Source organism: Anomalospiza imberbis, chromosome 7 (genome assembly GCF_031753505.1).
Source record: "Anomalospiza imberbis isolate Cuckoo-Finch-1a 21T00152 chromosome 7, ASM3175350v1, whole genome shotgun sequence".
Taxonomy (NCBI): domain Eukaryota; kingdom Metazoa; phylum Chordata; class Aves; order Passeriformes; family Viduidae; genus Anomalospiza; species Anomalospiza imberbis.
The window spans coordinates 28,962,536-28,982,863 of record NC_089687.1 but is presented as its reverse complement, the minus strand read 5'-3'; positions in this window follow the sequence as shown (position 1 = coordinate 28,982,863).

Genomic DNA, 20,328 nt, shown 5'->3' with positions numbered 1-20,328 from the left:
GCTTTGGAGTAATAATAGCAATACTGTTTAGCCCTGTTCAATGAATTGCAGGATCCCCAAGGCTCTACTGATTAATGCTGATATTCCATTTCCAGAAATGGGGAAAATGAGGTACAGATGGGGAAGTAACTTTTCCAAGATCCAGCAGCAGAAAAGTGGCAGGGATGATAAAAAAATTACTCTAGAAAAAGGCAGTTGTGCATATCTTTCAAAAGTTTACATGTCCACCAAATCCAGGTGACTGTCTTGTGCAAAGCCTGGCTGTCATTCAGGCCCTGGGATCAGAGAGCAGATGTGCAGCACAGCAGTATATCTTTATCACAGCTTCGGTGAAAATATGGAATCAAGTGATTCCACTTTAGAGGATCTTGTTTGCATAGGCTTAAAAGATAATAATCCTTGTCATCGTGATGTAACTTCATTAAATAGGGTTATATCAGCAACAATCAAAACTGGAACTTGAAAGCTAGCAGAGAGTATGGGGCAAGCATGGGTTTTAACACAGGTGTTCTAATGGTTTGTCACTCTGTAGACATGATAAATTTAACTCCATTGCCCTTTCAGGTCAGAAGGACATGTGTGCATAAAATAAGGATATAAGTTACGAGAAATAGTGCTGTAAGTGGCTTTGGGGGAAAATAGTGTTAATTTTTTTTTTTAATCTTACCTTTCGTAAGTATTAATTCCTAGATGAGGATATTTTTCTCTCACTGGAGTTAAAGTTTGTGTTATAAACTATTGACATATTTTTGGTGAATTTTTCATTTTTTGGGGAAGAAGTTTCCATTGATATGTTTATGTCGGTGTAGAATGATTGATCGTTGATATTGTGAACATATTTTTTTTCTTATCTTGTTCCGTTAAAGGAAATAATTTTTTAATCTATTACAACAATATTTTATTCTATAGGAATCATGGTAGGGAATGGTAAATTAGGTTGCAAAGTTCTTATGGAGTTTATTATAGAATTAATTTGTCTCTGGTCATGTAAAATTTGTTGCTTGTTAGATTTTTTTTTGGTAATAAACGCAGGAGTGTTTTATGGACTGTGTGAGAGTTCAATATATCTTGTAGTTAACAGTTTTTGAACTTATAATTGTAGTGTAATTACTTTTTCTTCAGGAAGAGATTACTGATCAATTTACACAGGTGTGGTGGTCAACTAGGTCAAAGTAAGAGTGGGTTGCTTCGCACTGTAACACAGTGATTCTTGTTAAAAATATGTAATAATTTTCACTCCTCATTGACTAAGACAATCCTGACCATATAAATTTAAAGGAGTAGAGGTAACATATGGTTGTATGGTTGATTTTTGCTCTTTAGGGTTTGTGATTAAAATAGTGTTAACTGAAATTTTACTCTTGGTGGGTTTCCAACCCATAGTTTGTTTGGAAACTATGGGCTGTATAAGCATATAGAGCATGTTTCATTTCAAACAACTGGCTGCTCCAAGTAGACTGGAGGCGTGTTAATGGCTTGGTAATTTTAGTATTTTCAATTTCTGAGTAATCTGACAATCAGAGGAAGTGGACGTTAAACCTGTCTTTATCAGTTTTCTCCTTTTTATGCTACACAAGACATACTCAAGTCCAGTGAGTTCTGGCAACATATTGAATATGGGAAGATTTTTGAGCTGTACCTTCACTTGCTTAATTACAGTCAACTATCCAGTCTGATCCCTGAGCTGTGATTCTTATAAGGCTTCTGATTTTCGTATATTATGGAAAAAAAATAACTTGTCTCTGCAATGTGCTTATATGATTTTAATGCTGAACTGATAAATTAAAAGAGGAATACTCTCATGCTGCTATTGAACATAATTAATGGGCAGCTCAGTCTGAATTTGAAATGCATTAGTGCAGAGTTGTTCATGATGTACCTTATGTAGCGTAGAATTCAGGTTAGAGTCAATTTATTTTTTTCTGATGGCTCATCCATGGTCCATTAAAACTGTTCTCGAAGGTAAAAATTACATGATGTCTGCTAAAAATAACAGCCTTTATATCAAACATGCAAGATAGAACCTGAGTCTCAAAGGGGAAAGGACACATTTTCATGGGCATATGCTTGAGTCAGCAGCTAATGTAACAAAAGATTCCCCCATGTCTAACCTAAAATGTTGCTGTTACTGATTAGGTCAGCAACAGTTTTGACCTGGTGACAAGAAAGCGAGTTTTCAAGTCTCAGACAAACTGACATTTACCCTTGGGAAGGAGGCAAAATGACCCATGAAGTTTCCATCTGCTGATAGAATAAACATCTGTAGTACTCATGACTGGCATGAGCTCAGTAGCAGTGGAGTGATCTCTGGCCTCCTCACTTATATTGCCATTGAATAGCAATGGCTTCAGATGGAAATTACCTCTGAGACTCCTCAAAATACTGGATTCTACCTCTTGAAAGTATCAGAAAAAATACAGCTCAAAGCATGCACAAAGTTTAAAGTCTTACATGAAGTGTGAATATGACAAATTAAATAATCACAAAAATATGTGCTGGATAGCCACAGGTAACCAAACCATGAGGTTTGTTTGGCAGATAAATCTCTGTGATGGTTCAGTGGCCACAGATTCAAACAGGAAATCACAGGTCCTGTGTGCATTCATGCTTGTGAAGATATTTTTCTGTCTCTATTATAATAGCTCTTTTCATATATTAAAGAAATACACAAATAAACTTCTATCAAATATCTTAGCTCTTTATTGTCCAAGGATAAGTTTCATTATACTGTAAATAATAGACATGTTGCTCCACTGTGCTGAAACCAGAGATTTTTTTTTTCCTAGGACAGCTTGGAAGAGAAACTATTTAACATTCCAAAAGAAGGAAGCAAATGTTCAAAGAGGATGAAAGCTCTTGTGATTTAAAAGGAAAGTTGTCAACCTCAGTAACAACTAAACTGTTTTGTTCAGCAAAACTGCTTTTTGTATTAATGAAATAAACTTTGCCTGATTCTTAAGGCACAGTATTTACACTACCTACCCACTGATGTCCATAAAAAAGCAGGAGACTTGCACTCAACAGTGACAGGAATGTTCTGAAAATGTTGAATCATTTGCAAGCAGAATATTACATTCTTTCTGGCTTAAATGTAAAAAGCAAAGTCAATGGCAATCAATTCAAGTAGGAAATTCCAGATTACTATATTAATTCTTCAATTTCTAATGTCATTGTTGCACATTCAGCTTGCTTTTCTAACTGCAACCCACACTTCTAGAAGTACAATCTGCTAGGAACATTAATAAGACAGTATCTAAATAAGCCTAATAATCTGATTTCTAAAATACTTCTATGCAAATTTCATAATTGATGTGGTTCCAGTTCTTAGTCCTAAAAAAGTCATTAAGTTAGTTGTCAATGTCTATCCCTTAAATTATATGTAAATTTTAAGTTATTTGAGTACTGAAATATTTTTTAAAAAATAATTTGGGTTTTCAAGGTTATTCAAATGTAAAGAATAATAAAATCACAAAGTAATTACAAACACAGATGCTTTTATTTTATAATTATTATATTTTTTTAAAGATGGAAGCTATCAAAATAATTCAATTTCAATATTGGTTTCTCTTCCTGCTTTTAATCTTTAAATGGACACTCCTGATTTCATGTGCTAATCTATTAGAATCTATTTATTAGCCTAACACAAAAGTTAACATTCCAAAGGCTAATGGCACCACACATGCTTAGGGGCATAATATCTGTAGAAGACTTTGTCTAGAATTCTTAATGTATTCATTTGGAAGTAGATCTTTATTTTCCCTTGGTAATATCCAATTTTGGAGATTTGCTTCTAGAAGATGAGTAAATTAATTGTGGAACAATTTTTTAGGAAAGTTGACATCTTTGAGTGATGTCTGAAATGCTTATAAGACATTGTAGCACTTGAAAGTTTACTAAGTTACAGTTTCTTGAATTTCTAAACCAAATTCATGGCCCCAAATTGCTCTTGAACTCAGTGAAGGTGAAAACCTGGCACTACCCCTCCAGGATCCCGTGATGCACCTTGATCCAAAATCATGGTAGATTCCTGTACTGTTCACAGTGGTGCAGAAATCTGTGTAATGAATAAATAATTCCTAGATGAGGATCTACAGAATCCTATCTGTATCAAAAACATTTCCTTTTTTTTATTGAGTTTTACAACGCAGAAAAATCTTTCCCAATTCTTCCTGCTCTGTGTAAATCAAACTATCTAATAGTGCTCTCCACCATCAGAGTAGAATGATTGTCTTAAACACTGCTGCTATTTTCCTGGTGAAAATGCATTTTATCATCATTACACCATATGAGAACCCAAGGGAAATATAAAAACCTGTACTCATCATCTTCCATAGAAAGCTCATTTACATAACCAACTCAATGATGTAAACATCAAGTTGAATGCACATTTGAATCAATTAGACAGACAATCCCAGCTGTTCCCAGTCAAACTGCTCCCCACAGTTGTGAATAGAAAGGATGGCATGGATTCCCTTCCATGCCCACAGCTCTTGTATCACATAGCAAATGCTATATGAACAGCTCAATAACTTTGCTTAGTAGATGCATGGCTATTTTATAAAATACTGCATATGCTGGAATAAAGCCTTTGCAAATTAACATCCTCTGTCAAGGCTTGTTCAAATAGTTCATTAGACTGGACTTTTGATTGGACCATTACTAGCAGAAAATGCCATAGTTGGGGTAACAGAATAGTTTTGAACTTTGAACACTGCAGGATCTGAGCTATGAAACACCCTTTCTACCAATCCCCAGCTCTTTTTAGCATGTTTTCTGGGACAAGCTCATCTCTTTATGTACAGATCCCTGTTGTCACTACTCTATAACTATTTGAGTGCCAGGAGTCTCATTCCAGCAAACTCGTGAAATAAATATGATTAATGATATTGTCACAATTTTCACCAAGCAGACCTTTCAATCACTAAAATTTATTTGATTTGCATTCATAATAAAAATAGGGATTTATTTGGGATTATTCTGCTTTATTGGGTGGACTTCCATGCTTTGCAAAAGACTTGAATAAAAAATTAAATTCTGCCCAAAGAATTTACATAGAGATTGAGTGCACACAGGGAAGATAGATGAGACTGACTGGTTATCAGGTTAGTGGACACTAAGTTTTAAAGCTACTTCTTTCTCAAGTAATATTGGATGTTCAGTTCCATGGTCAAGTACCTCAGCTTTGCAGAAGCAGCTGTGTGCATCTTTCTTACCTGCCTTGTTTTGTGGGCCAGTGAAGGCAGTGGTCATTTTGTCATTCAGTGCAGAATTAAGGGGGATAGCTAAATGTTAAATTGCTGATAGCCATCACTCTCCAATGGCCTATGAAATACATGCATTTGGTCAAGGATGAACTATGTGTTTCCCTGAAAAGTTATGAAACTAGTTAATTTCACTTGAAGGAAGTTAGAGTTTCATAAAGTATGCACTTTGACTCCGTAATTGTGATATACCATGTTGTTAGACCCTAGTAATTGCTAAAGGCAAGAAATTGAAATCTAGAGAGAAAAGGTGTATGATTTTCTGATGTGGACTGTACTTCCCTATAAAACAGATTATTTCATTTTACTTTAAAAGCCATTCCTTCTGTAAAATTAGGAATTTTGAACCACCCTTCTGACCATCTGTGCCTTGGCTCATTGAGGTTTTAAAATGTGGTGATAGATGAATGTATGTGACCATCTTCTCCTTCTGTGAAGTAGGAAGGGTTTCCAGTTACTGTTCTTTGTGCTCCTAGTAAATTAGAGTCAACAAAGAAAGCATTTTCAATCACCAATTGACTTATTAAAATGTTTATTCCTAGAGTTTGTGCAAGAAGCCCTTGCATTCTGTACGTCAGGATATATTTGCCATTCTAATCTCTTCTAAAAAGTCAATTTGGTATGAAAATAAGAAACAAAATATGAATGGAACTTTTAATTAGAGCACCCTAGAGAGCAAAATGTCACTTTAATTCCAGGCTCTGAAATTGTATGGGATTGTATGAGGAAACGAACAGAACTCGGATCTAGTGTCACTGTTTGCTCAGCTTGCAGGCAGTTGGGTGTTACTTGTATCAGAGCAAGCATTATTTGCACATGATGTAAAGTGCATATGTATTACAGCTTTTATTTATCTTCTACCATGCTGTATGTTCAGGTGTCAGATATCTATACTTAGGGGTCACTGAGAGTGTGACATACATCTTGTGTTCTCAACTCTCCAAATTTTAGTAGACATTAATACAGGCTTTGTCCATACAAGTGTCTTGCAAATAAATATTACCCAGGACATGCTTGTGGTTTGTTAATCTGCAGGCACAGCAATAGTTCCAGGTTCTTGGTTGGCTTTGACCACCACCAAGATTGTAGCTGTAGTGAGCAGGTCTATACAGAGCCCAGGCTGTGATCTTTGACTTCTTGAGACTCAAAATTTGGTGAAGCCACAGTGCCTAACGCATCTCTTGCTGAAGAAGCACCAGCAAACCCTGTTCCATGCTCCTTTCTAGTGCCGCTTTCCAAAGCTGCTCATGTCACTGAGCAGCAAACTAGAGCAGGACTCTAGTCTGGTTGAAAGCAGGTTGGAAGGGGAAGGGCCTTATTCTTCAGCCACATTAATTTCCAGTTTAACTCATTGCTTTGCTGATAGCAAAATGCAGGGGTTAACTACGTAGGCCAGTTTGTGCAGCACTAGGACTGAATATGAAAGCACAAACAACCACTGTGTAGTCACCTCCAGCTCAGGACAGGAAAATAACTGAAACTATCCCTACCTTAACTGCAGGTATTGCAGCTCAAACCCAAACATAAAATACCACATCGCAAATCAACGCAGCTGGAAGGTGCCTCAACACATGATACTTCAAGTCCAGGTCTTATCCCAAATAGAAAAGAGCTACCCTAAAAGATCATAAGCCACAGCTTCGTGATGCATCCCTGGAGAATATTATTTCAATCCTGCAGAGGACTTTGCATGCTGTTAGTAATGCAGGAAATTACAGAAGGGAAAATACATTGCAGTTGCGTGTTTTCCTAGCTCAGTACTACTCCCTGGCAAGTGTGTTGTCCTGTAGGCACAGCCCACTCTCATGATTTCCCAAATACCATGGCCACCAGGGTGATAAGCTAATGACCAGACTCTCTCTGTCTTGACTGAGATGCATTCATTATTTAACACTACACTTTGCAGGTCATGTAGTTGTACGTTTTGCTGAGCTGAGAAGTGTAATGACTGAGATATTATTTATACTCTTTTTTTGTGTGTACTGTTAGTGAAGATGAATACACTCCTAATTTAGTTGAATTTGTCACAGATCCGGGCACCTGTCTCTCTAGCTGAGCTCCTCCACAACTCAGCTGTGGACATTTTGAAGTACTTTGGCAACTGAGCTACAACTTCACTAGCTGAACAACACACTCAGCTGCAAAGTTATTTACAAACTTTACTGATCAAGCTGCATATTCTTGGGCTGAATTTCCTACAGACAGCACTTTGCAGATGGAATTGAATTCTTCACTAATCATAAGCAATGAATTAATTTATTTGATTAGGAGTAATTTGCATTATTTGCTGATTATGTTCTCCAGTTCTCACTGTTAAGAGCTGTGTTGTGTTGCTAGTGCTGGTTAGTCACTCAGTACACTGTACTTCAGAGAGGAGGGCATTTTGGTTGTGGATAAAAAGATCTTTGTCTTCAAATACTTCTAAAAAACACTTCTTCCATGTCACATCGGGGAAGAGATATTTTTTTTTAAAAAGATTACAGGTGAAAGCACATTTTCCTATGAAGGCAGGGTTTTGTTAGTTCCTTGCTACACCATTTTTTTAATTTCTCATTATTTGTTATGGTTATGGAGGTACTGTCTCCATGGCCATTGCACAGGATGGTACAGAGCTTTACTCACCAGTGGTGAGTTAGGAGGGGACCACCGTGTGCTCTGTACACCTCACTGGGCCAAACGGCCTTTTTTATCTTCTTCTGTGTGTATCTGAACATATCATGGTGTAATTCCTCTGTAAATAAGTAAAATCCATGCAGGAAACAGTGTACAACCTTGTCTTCATAAAAATCTACCTGTACTCTCTGCTATCACTGTCTTTTGGACAGCTTCTGCAAGTATTTTTTTACAAAAATAGCCGGTAGTCTCTGTTCCAGGCAATTAAGTCTTCCCCTCCACCTAGTGAAAAGAAAGTATTCTTTACTTACCCATGTAGTGCTTAGAGTAGGAAATTTTTGTCACCCACTGAAGTGGTGCCCACCCATCATTCACAGAACACAAAACTCACCAGGAAAGACTCACCAGGAGTCAGATTTGCCAGCCAGAGCTGTACCCTATTATTTCATTTTAAAAAAAGGCAAAATTAGCTCACTGGTAAATAATCTGATGAGTTAAATCAGTCCTGGCCCCTGAATTGCACCCAGATAAGGAAATTAATTTTGCATATTTGGTTTATTCAGAGCACAGTATAAAAAGACTGAGGTTGAAGACTGCAAATGAGGAAAATAAGCCTTTTGCTTAATCAAAGATATAAAATACAAGTGGACTCTGAATTACAAGGGATATTACTTAGTCAAATTCTTAAAAATTCAGTAATTATTTTTTTTTTTAGTTTGGAATTTATTGGAATTTAAATAAGGATAGAAGTGGAAATATTCTTTTGGACTTCCATTTTGGACAGTTTATCTCTAAATAGTTTTGCTTCCAAATTTGAGGTTTATGCAGCACATATCAGGGACTGCTGAAAACCTATGGTTTAATTTCTCAGTGTCAAAAACCATGGTTAGTATCAGAAGTAGAATGAGAGCTTTCTGAAATCTTCACCAAAAGTAGGCATGAAAAATGTAATGCAAATTCAAACTCTGTCTAAAGTTGCAATTGTTTTCCAATTTATAACAGTTTAGATTTTTGTACATTAAATTTTGTGTGGCCTTCTAGAACTTTATCCTTTGGTGCCCTGAGATCATTCTCAAAGTCCTTGTAAGTGGTTTACTAGTCCGTAGTTCTCCAAATTCCCTAAGAACTGTCTTGAAATCTTGGTATTACATCAGTCACATCTATTTTCCTGGCACCAAGGTACTTAGAAGCAAAAGATTACATATTGCCACATTATAGTAATTTCATACCTGACTACCTCTAGAACACCTTACTGAATATCACTTGGTCTTGGGGATTTGCTGATTATTCATTTTACCAATCTGTATTTCATTCTATTCTACTGATACTTGGATGGTCTGTCTGACATGTCCATTATAAAGGACATTTGTGGTACACCTTAACTGAAATAGTTTTCAAGAAGCATAGGAGAAAAAGTTCATTCTTTTGGACATCTTTCTTACTGTAAACATGCATTGGCCCTACAGAATCTCTGGCATGTTTGAAAGGAGATAGTTTTAGAATTTATGCTGTTAGCAAATTCATCACTGATTTTGGTCTTCCTGTTTTATAAATATCTTGCCTATACTTGTGAAAAAATATAATTTTTTTAAAAAATCCAAACACCATCTTCCAAATTATATCATTAATTTCACTTTTCAACTATACCAACTTAGTTTTCTTTCTAAAACCATTCAGTAAGTAACATGCTCTTTCTCTCAGTCTATAAACTTTTAACCATTGTAACCAATTTTGTCCATCTACAAACAGAATACGTATTTTAAATAAGTTTCCATAATAAAAGGAAAGGTTTCTTTTTATGATAAACCGATAAACGCAACCATTTCTATGTAGCTCTCATTTGGAAATAGAAAACTGATAGATCAAATCTCTTAGCTCTCTTTGGTGTGATCTGCCAAGTATATTGAATGTAAATACGTTATACTTCTCCTCTTATGCATCACTTAAATGCAATTTTCTTTACAGTATTCCTCCTCAATTTTTTTTTCTTCAATTTTGTTTCTTTCACTCTGTCCTTGATTTTCCAACAAGACGCTTCTGGGGCTGGCTTGGGCTTTCTGCCCTTCAGGATCCCTTGACTCTCCCATACTCTTTCTGGTTACTCTTTACTGTATTCAGTACAGAATCTATTTTCAAATGCAGAACACGTGGGATCTCAAGACTCAGAAATATGGGAACAGACTTTAGTTCTGTGAATTTGAGTGATTTTTACATGAAATTACATTTTTCAGACAGTACAACTCTTTTGTTTAGCTCCAGTACGTTTTGTATCATAGTCTGAGTCTTTGAAATTCATTCAATCAAATTATAGTAACTAATCCTGTTATTCCCTCAGTCTTGATAATACTTTGAGAATTTTAAATGCCTCCTGAAATCTACCAAAATGGTCAAAACTTAATGAAGACAAAAAGTATCTCCTATAAAAAAGATACTATTTTCTAGGTATGGTGTAAAAACAATGAATTCAAATGCGAAGGTGTCTCTGCAGTTTTGCATCCTAAGCAAAGCTGCTGTAGATGGTTACTTCATTCTGGTAACATAACGGGTCTGCAGGCATTACACCCACATTACTTCAAGGGATGGAAATAAATTTATAAAATGCTGTGTAAAGCCTGAAATGGCCACCTTTAAGTTTAATCTTCCCCTTAATGCTAGAGAGTCTATAAAATATGCATTAATTCAAGTTTTTAATAGCTTATATTAATCCATCTTTCCTTTGTAAAAGAGACTATCTAATATATTTGGTCATTCTTTGTATGCTTTCAACCTCATGATAAATTGAATTATCTCACCTTGTTTTAGAGTTACTTTTAGCAAGGTTTGGTTGTCTGGAGCATGCAAAGATATAAATATCTCCTGCTCTGCTGATATCCTTAGACTCAGGCAGTCAGTACACAAAGTATATGGTATAGGTGCACCCTAGATCAACTGACTGATTATTAATGCTTTCCACAGAAGCAGAAAGAAAATGGCTCATGAAACTTTAACACACTGGTGAAAGAATCATTGTTGTGTGATGTACACCAATTAATATGTTTGTATTGACTATGTACTTTTCCTTTAAGTGTCTGCTTTCAGTAATATCCCTCAGCTTGCTGCTTTCTTAATGAACCTTCTATATTATATGGGAAAACAACACAATAAAAGAAACTACATGAGTAGAACAAGGCTATCACTGACTTCAAGTATTCAATCACAAAATAATATTAAAAACTAATCATGGGATGTTGCTTCAACACCTAAAAGAATAATAACTGCAGTCATGCTTAATAATTGACATAAAATACATAAAAGCCAGAGTATGGCTAGGGCCAAAGAGAGGAAATATAAATTTCTCCTCTTTGTACTACATGGATGTTTGTAGGCTTCCAGTAGCTTTCAGGTTAAAAAAAAAAAAAAAAAAAAAAAAAAAAAAAAAGTGAAAGGATGGCTCCTCTTTGTTTCTGTAGGTCTTGTGGATTTGTGGATTTTTATCTATTTTCAGTCAGCCCCTCTATCCTGGGCTTTCATAAAGACAGCTGGACAGAAGAGTTTCAAGACTTTGTTTTCGCTGGCATTTCTAAATACTCTTGAAGTGTATCAATTTTTTAAATTTTTCCTTTAATTTCATCATTATAAATTATTTAAAAACACCTGTCTTGAGAATAACTGGTTAATATTTTTAACTGAAAATGTAACATTACCATGGAATACTGCCACTAGCCAAGTATTTGTCTGGATTCCATAAAAGGTGAATAGACTCTGATGGGATTTTTTATGTTTTGATTCACCAAAATCCAGCTGAATCAACAATGTCGATTCTCTTTGTTTTCTAGGAGAGAAGGACTAGGCAACCCACTGGAAAAAGTGAGGGCAGGGTGACAGAAAGCTCAGTGCTTACAGGCACCTGTGGATGAAAGTAGGGTTTATGCCAATGAGCCTAAAAACTGATTGAGATAAGGGAAATGAGGACAACAGAGGAGGTCATCCTAAACTTGCTCACTCCTGTGCCTGTGGCCCTTTTTTCCCCCAGCCTGGGTGCCAGTGCAAGCTGCCCTTTGCTGGCTGTTGCCCAGACAGTGTCAGAGCTGAAAGGCAGTCCCTGCGGGCACCTGGAGCTCCAGCTCGCATTGAGGATGAGCAGCACTGGTTTTTTTTGCCCAGGACCTGTGCATCATTAGCTGAGCCACATTTGCAGAGAGGGCAAAGTAACGGCAGGGGGCTGTGAGGGATGATGGCCTTACCCATGAATCCCAGTGCTAAACAGGAACACTTTGAGGCTCTGTGGAACTGGTGAAGGGCTGAAAGCCTCCGTGATGGTAAGACCAGTAGATGGTGGTGTTTTGTCCGTTCCAGCTGGTGGGTTATGGGCTATAATCCCATCTGTGGGTCACAGATCTTGGGAACAATACTGGATTTGTGACAGAGCAGCCAGAAATGGGCAATCAAGCATGATTCTTATATCTCTTAGCAGCCTTCTTGAAGGTTTCCTACCTTGCTGCACCTGGTTTAACCAGTTAATGTGTGTTTACTGAGTTTTTTTCATTCAGATACATTCTGAGTGGATGAAAACATTGGCTTGATGCATCGATATGGTGACGGGCTTGTCAGTGAGCTGAATAGACTATTGCTTTGTGTTAGCAAGTTTTGATAGATGTTACCTTTGCTGCCAAGCACCATTTCTCATCATTTACCTTTTCTGGTAGAGCCCTGAGTCACTTGCTGCTTACAGTTCTGGAACCAATGCCATTATGCTTCAGACCAGCTTTCTGTAACATTACATTGCAGTACATCTAGAACTACGGTGCAAACATGAAACTAGGCATTGTTACCATCTTAAGATCAGTACAGTCCAGCAGCTCCATGCTTTGTAGGTGTCAGGGAACAACATTCATCCTTGTTGAGTCCAGAAACGTGAGTTCTTGATTGCAGCTCTCAACTGATTTTACCCCAGTTCATTGTCAGAATCAGAAATATGAAACCTGAAATATGAAAACCCAGAGAGGAGTCTAAGGTAGCCAATGAAGATAGGAAGGATGTGTTATTGTAGCCTGCTATTCAGTGGGCTTCAGTTCATTTCTTTGCTAATCCAAAGAATGCTTCAATAACTCTGAACAAATCAATTTTCCATGCGAACCCCCTTTGCCACATTAGAATGAAATGTTAAGCTCATAGGAGAAAAATCTGAAGTAGGTTAACTTGGATATTATTCAGAAATACTGATAGCAAGAAAGGAGAATTTACAAACTATTGCAGGGAATTGAGAGTAGAGGTACCAATGAGGGAGGCAGTGCCCACCAAGCAGGGGATGAGGATGGTAGAGCCTTTCCTGCACTGCATCTCACCAGTGAGGTACCAGCCATGCAGGTCGGAGTCACTGGCATCATACTTGCCTTCTGCTGTTAGTAGCAGGGAAAATGGCAACCCGTGCTGCCCGCAATCACTCTGTGGAAGGAAGATGGAATTGAGCATTAAAAAAGATGGTGGGATGGGGAAAGAGGAAAGGAGAGGTAGGATGCTTTCACATAATATATTTTCCAGTAGAAAACAAGGAGAATGAGTAGGAAGATCTTATATTAAAAAAAAAAAATCCTGATACGCTTTCCAATTATCCAACACAGGAGTATTGCCAGGAAACAGGAAGCCAGCAGAGGAGACCTTTATTGCTTTCTTATTACCCTTTTTTCTTGTTATCATTCAAATATTTGAAATCCCAGAGCATGTTGTTCCTAAATTCTCATTAAAAAGCCACACTATAAATATGAGTATGTTGTTTTATAAATACTGCTTTTCTAAATTCTCTTTGGGCAATAAATATGGAAGTCAATTCACTGGAAACTATCAGAATTAAGAAGCTGTAATGTAGTAGCAGTGTCTGTCTCCTGAGCTACCATTTTTCAAGCTTCCATCCATTATTCTCTCTCCATCTCACTGGCTAAGCCAAGAGAAGGGTGCATTGCCAGTGACCCTTCTGAGAAATAAAGTTGTCTTGCTCCCAGTGATGCTAATAGCAGCCAAATGTTTTGCTCATACAAATCTGGGAAAAGCATATTCATGGTGGGTCTGAATGTATTGCAAGGCAACATCCTGTGCAAGGGCTGCCCCAGATGGCTGGGAGGGCTGGGGTTGTAGTCCCTGATGCCTGTTGGCATGCAATAGAGTGATGTTTGCACATGCCAGCATCATTATGATCTAGTCAGTTTATTTTAGCAATGTGGCTCACAGAGGACTAGAACCCAAATACCAGTTTGGCTTCTAAGGCCACTACTTTAAAAAGTTTTAAATTGATTGAGCAGGATGCTCATGTAAAAAGTCCAACTCTACAACCAAGGCAGCATATTCACTCACCATAGTTATTCAGTTACTCACTAACCATAGTTACCAAGACAAGGGTTTGGTGACATTTTTCAAATTTCATTTCCATTGACAACAGTGCACAAAGATAGCGACTGTGGGACACTTGTATTTGCAATCCACGTTAAGGACTAGAGAGGAGATAATAACAAATCCAACAGGTGGATTTAATAGAGGAAGTTTTTGCAGATGACAGGGACTATGAATGCCTATTTCAGTTGTGAAACACGTCTCCACGATGCAACCTCTACAGAATAGTTAGGTCAGTCTGTTTGAATCTCTGAACACCTGAATTTTCTTTCCAAAATACAGCTAGTGAAATCGTGCCCAGTCTGTCACTTTTCTTTATTACAGCTGTGTTTCCTGCTGGGATAGACGATGCAGAGCTGACTCGAGCACGAGTTAAGAGTGACACCAAGTGGTTAGACATTGTATTTCGAGGCGATTTTTTCAAAGTATCTTTCTGCTTTGTTTTTGAAACACCACTCTTGGGTTTTTTCTTCCAAACAGTCCTGATTATGTCACTGAGTATTTTTTTCTTTTAATAAATAGACACAGGTTCTTACTTGTTTTATAAGCAAACATCATCCTCAAATTTATGCTCCAATTCTTTCTGTCCACATAATGTAATTTACATAAAATTTCTTTCCTCGAGAATAAGGCACTTTCTGGGTCTTAATGAGGTATGTGTTGAGAAACATGTGAAACTGTTTTCAAAGAGGAATAGGAAAGCAGCAACTGCACTATAATTATTTGACTGTAGCACAGTAAAAAGAATGAGCAGCAAAATGTGCTTCTGGATAAGGAACATTCAGGGCAGTAATGCTAGAATAATGCACATTTCTTTCTCCCACGCTTCCCTTTAAATGATAGGTATCTAGTGGCAAGCTGTTTTCAGCCTCAGCAGAGCTCTGTGAAGGACAGGTGTGAGGTAGCCCACTTACAACCCTACTGAGAAAACCAAAATTGACAGAAGTCTTGAATTAGAGCCTACTGCTGGAAAGCTCTTTAAATGATGGCCTCGTTCATATAATCAGCAAAATAACAGCTCTGATGAGAGATATCCCCTCCCTTATCAATCAAACTGTGATTCTTGGTAGCTTTGTGAGCAGCCATTTTTCTGGAATTAGGTAATCACTGTTCTTACAGAAAGAAACGAGCTGCTAGCCTGAGGCATTCCTTTTTGTAGCAAGTAGGAAGACTAAGCAGATTTTCTTACCAAGTAACCTGATTATCCTAGCCAAAGCTTACAGTGCACAGGAGTCCAGCACTTTCATTTCTGTGGTCAAAAACACAAAGGAAAGGGAATCAGTGTAAAGAGCACTTGGGCAAATGACAGAAAAAGCCTGTTGCCTACCTGGAAGACAAGCCCAACAAAGGGAGCACTGGAGGGAGCAAGAGTGGTGTTGCAGAATGAATATTAGTTGGAATAGCACTCTTTGGAAAGTCTCTGAGTTAATGGCCAGTCCTGTTACCCACATGGAAAATAGTAGTTTTGGAGTTGCTTGCATTAAAAATGATGGCAAAGACAGACCAATTAGAGGCCTGTGGATAAAAAAAAAAAAAAAAAAATTACTCAGGTCAATCTGCTATGCTTTTGAAAAATGTAATAAAAAAAAAGGCAGTTATTTTAACTGCAGACACAAAATTGTTCCCCTAAGTGAATTTTGGCATGAGTAGTAAGCTCTCTGCTCTTCATTGTAAGACAAGTGTTTTTGTGCCACTGAGTTGGAAGGTGACAATGTTTTTAGATGGTGCCCTTGTGATCTCAGTAATTATCACATCCTTTGCCAGGGTAACAAACTAGCAGAGTAAAATACAGTTTGCTGGTAGAGTTGTGAGAATTCAAGTAATTCAACTGCTGCTTGATGTGTCAGGATGGAGTGAGAAAAAGCTGCAAGGGATCCCACTGTGTTTTGTGGAAATGTCAAGAGTAGGATCACCATAAAGGGACTATAGCCACTTTAATATAAAGTCTCTTATTGATGGTCTAGTTGATTTCAAAATTTTTACATAATTTTTTTTGAGTTTCAGCAAATTCTGTGTTTGGACAGTGCTGTTATGTTTTGTTTCTTGCCAATCAGAATCTGCTAATAGTGAGTTGTTCAATTTTGTAGTTAAAAAAATAGCATTTCTCATTCCATGTATGTGTTTTATACAGAAATTGTAAAGCTCTTCATTAATTCCCTTGTGTGCCTATTAACTGGCGTTGCTTTGGCAACCTCTTCTTCGTGTGTTCTATTCTTCCACTTAATGGCTCAAGAACCATTATCTTTGTGTGATATCAATATCAGTCAGATTTTGTAAGACACAAAATAAAGTTTGTTGGTAATAGTTGCTTTCATGATTTTTTTCAGTTATAAATATAACTGGGTTTGTCCATGGGGGTTTTAAACATTTTGAGTTTTAAATGAGATGTAAAAATCCTGGGCGCAAGGCATTTTCCTCAGGGGACTGGTGTAGGTGTGAAGTGCCTCTAAAAGCCCATACCCAGCCATTTCTGGCTATGCCTCTCAGTGCTCACCATTCAGAAATGTGGCAACTCTTTTAGTGCCAGAATTGCCTAATTTCCCTAGAAATCTGATGTTCTCTCCTTATGAATTGAAAGTTACCTAATAAGAAAAACTGCAAAAAGGACTGCTTATGCCATAAAAGGAATTCCATATGGCTTCACATTTCCCACATTGAAAATAATTTTGCTACTCTTCATTCATGCTTTAACAAATTGAGAGTTACAGTGCCATCTTCTTTTGCAAAAGGGCATCAGAGATAGCACAGAGATTAAACAAAATGGAAAAAAAAAATATTGTTGTCAATCAGTGGCAAACTAGGATGGTTCCAAAGCTTTCATGTGAAATCTGTATCACACACCTAAAGCCAACATGGGAGATTGTATCAGCAGGTGCTTGGAGAAGATGCTGTTTGTCTCCATTTGCAATAGCTTTATATGAATTTAATTATTAATAAGCCAAGTTCTTCAGTGGTTCATGCCTGCAAATATCGAGAGAGTTCCAAGACCTCAAGTAGTAGTCATTGAAAGATAAATACTCAATTTATCTCAGGGTGGTTTAAGCATAGAGCAGCATAAAAATAGCATTTTTCCAAGATGGAGATCCAGGAGGGACAGCATACTTGTGTTTGGTTTGTTCTAATGCAGATTGAAGTCCTACAGGGAAAAAAAATCACCTTCACTCTCAAGATCCAGGCAGCTTTTGTGACATATGAGGCAACATATGGGATATTGCTGAATCGTGGGAACCAATTTAGCTCTTGCTAAAGCTGTTTTATCTAAGAGATATTTTGAATTGTTTTCATACAGTTTGCAGGAGTTAATAAAATATCATATGAAACAGTCTCTGAATCCATCAAAAGCATTTTGAATCTCTACTGACAGGAAAAAAAGCCGAGAGCTGTTTAATATTTACTGGCTTCCCTTGAGGTGCCAATCAAATCAGCTGTAACAAAGTGACCGTGAAATGTTGCAGTATTATCAGGAACACTTTAGAATTTTCATCTTTTTTTTTTAATGCAAATCAAATATGTATTTCTGGTAAGCTCTCTGTTGACCTCAGCAAAATGGGTATGATGCATGACAATTCTGGTCATTTTTCTGCCTGGTACTAGAGTGGTGAAGCACCAGACTTTCAAGGAAAACTCAAAAAATCTTTTATACAGTTTGTGCTTTCAAATGCCATAGGTAGGACCGATTTTTACAGCAAGAATTGAGTCGATATGGTCAATGTTAGTTGAAGGTAACTAAGGTGAATTTTTGGCTTTTCTATTTTCTAGGAGCCTCTCTAGGTGCTATTTATATAGTATTGATACAGCTCTTTTCTGAGACTGAGTATATCCTTTTGTTCTTTGGTCTCTTTATTTTAAATGATTTATTGAGGTTTTCAAAGGCTTCTATAGTCTTATCTGTTAACGACTCACTGCCATAATCTTAACAGACTTTTGTCACAATAAAAAATAAAAACAGTCCATCCTCTATGCACCAATACGATACTCTCACCTCTGTCCCAGCATAAGTCAACTCTTACAGTTTTCCATAGAAATTTTGTATCTACTATTTAGAAGAACTTCAAGGGAAATGTCTTAAGGAGCCTAAAAGCAGCTGAGCACAGAGAAATCTGCTGGCAAATGCATATAATTAATATACAAAGTAAAACCTAAATTTGAATCTCTTAATGATATACAGCTTATATATGTTATGAAACTAAATTCTGTGTTAGGAATTCTCAGTAAAAGTGCAGTTGCCAAAGTGTTTCCTTAAGAATGCCCTGGGTACCTTCAGCTGCATGTGGCATTCACCTCCTCAGGTGTGGGTTTAAACCTCCATCAGCCCTTATTATTGCACATTATTAACTGACAAGTCATAAATGATTATCCAGTATATTTCAATGAGGTAATAATGCACAAGGTCTTAGCAAATCATTCAATGAAATCATCATGCCATGCATGTTAACTTTAGAGTAAATACCCTATTCACACAGGGCAAGGAGGAAAAGAGTCATTAATGATGGACTGAATATTAAAAATATGAACTCCTTTTTCTGTCAGAATTAACTTGCCTTGTATAACACACCAGGAGAACCTAAGCCTTTCCTATTCTAGGTTTTCTACTTCTCACCACACTAGAAAGTAGAACTAATCAACAATCTTGCTCTCTTTATAAGTAGCTTTGGCATGTTTTCTGCTGCTTCTTAGATTCTTTTCAATACTTGAAAATCAGTAGTACCTTTGGGCATGGACCACATTTACTCAAATTTCTTGGGGGAAAGATTAAATTGTTTCTGCAGATTATAATTTTTAAAGAAAATTAATTTTCCTGATTTTATTTCACCCTTTTTCACATATACTAATTAAGTTATTTTACTCTTTTTTACTTCTGCTTCTGTTTGCCAAGACACCCAACAAAGATTAAATTTGCATTTTTCATAAAAAGAGAGACCAGTTTGGTGATTTGTGTAAAGAGAAAATTGAAAGAACAGGCATTTTGATAATTCCTCTATCCCTATTTGAAGAACCAGGCTTGTACTTTTTTCATGATTATGCTCCATTAAGGAAAATCATTGTTCAGTGTACTCTGAACTCTTCTGTTAATTTTAGTGGAAATATAAAGGGAAATGTTTTGGAAAATCTTGAACCTAGAGAATTTTCTTCTCAGCTTTGAAACTGTCCTATACATTCCTAAATTAATTAAATGTAATTATACAGAACTTGCTCAAATATGGATTTCCATTCTTTCTGTTTGATTTTTGATATTTTAAAAATAAATCCCTTACACTTCTTTCAAATGGTGTCAATTGGACCAAAATAGCATCAGGTTTATTGCTTTATGTTAAATGTTATATTACTATTTCAACTGAAAATGCATAATGAAATTTTCAGTAATAGGGTTGTCTTTGTGGTTGAAAAACATTCTGCATTCTGATATATTTTAATGAATATTTCGAAAACCTCAGAGACTAATTTAGATTTTCTCTGACATTTTGTAAGTACTTCATTAGAGTTATGTTTCCTTCAGCATTGGCAGGCATTCTTAAAATTGAGTTAATGAATAAACATTGCAACAGCCATCTAAAATAATTTCCATCCTTGTCCCTGTAAACATCTATACATTCAGTAACAACCAGAATACAAGGCCAGCTCAGGAAAGCTGCTCTGGGGAGAGATTAGGGGCAACCAATGCTGATTTCAAATGATATTCAGATATCAGAATTAAGAACAAAATCAGTGAATGTCTACTGCACAACAATAACAACAACATAAAGAGCAGCAGGATCCTCTCAGAGAGAAGGAGTGACAACAGGACACCAAACTTGAGAACTTTTAAGCCATGATATCAACCCTCTATTTTTACCTATATGGCCCCAATATTTACACTAAAGCAGTGATAAAATCAGAACAATCAAAACTTGTATTGCCTGCAGACTCTCTGCTGCAGCTTTCCTTTGGGAGAATGGACACAGAGCATGTCCTGTGGCACACAAACAAAGCAGGAAGTTTTCCTCAGCAGCTGCAGAGGTCACTAGGCCTGCTAATGCTGTGATTTTGGAAGTACATACTTCTAAAGGATGGGGAGCACAGATGGATTGGAAGATCACTGACTGTCAGGCAC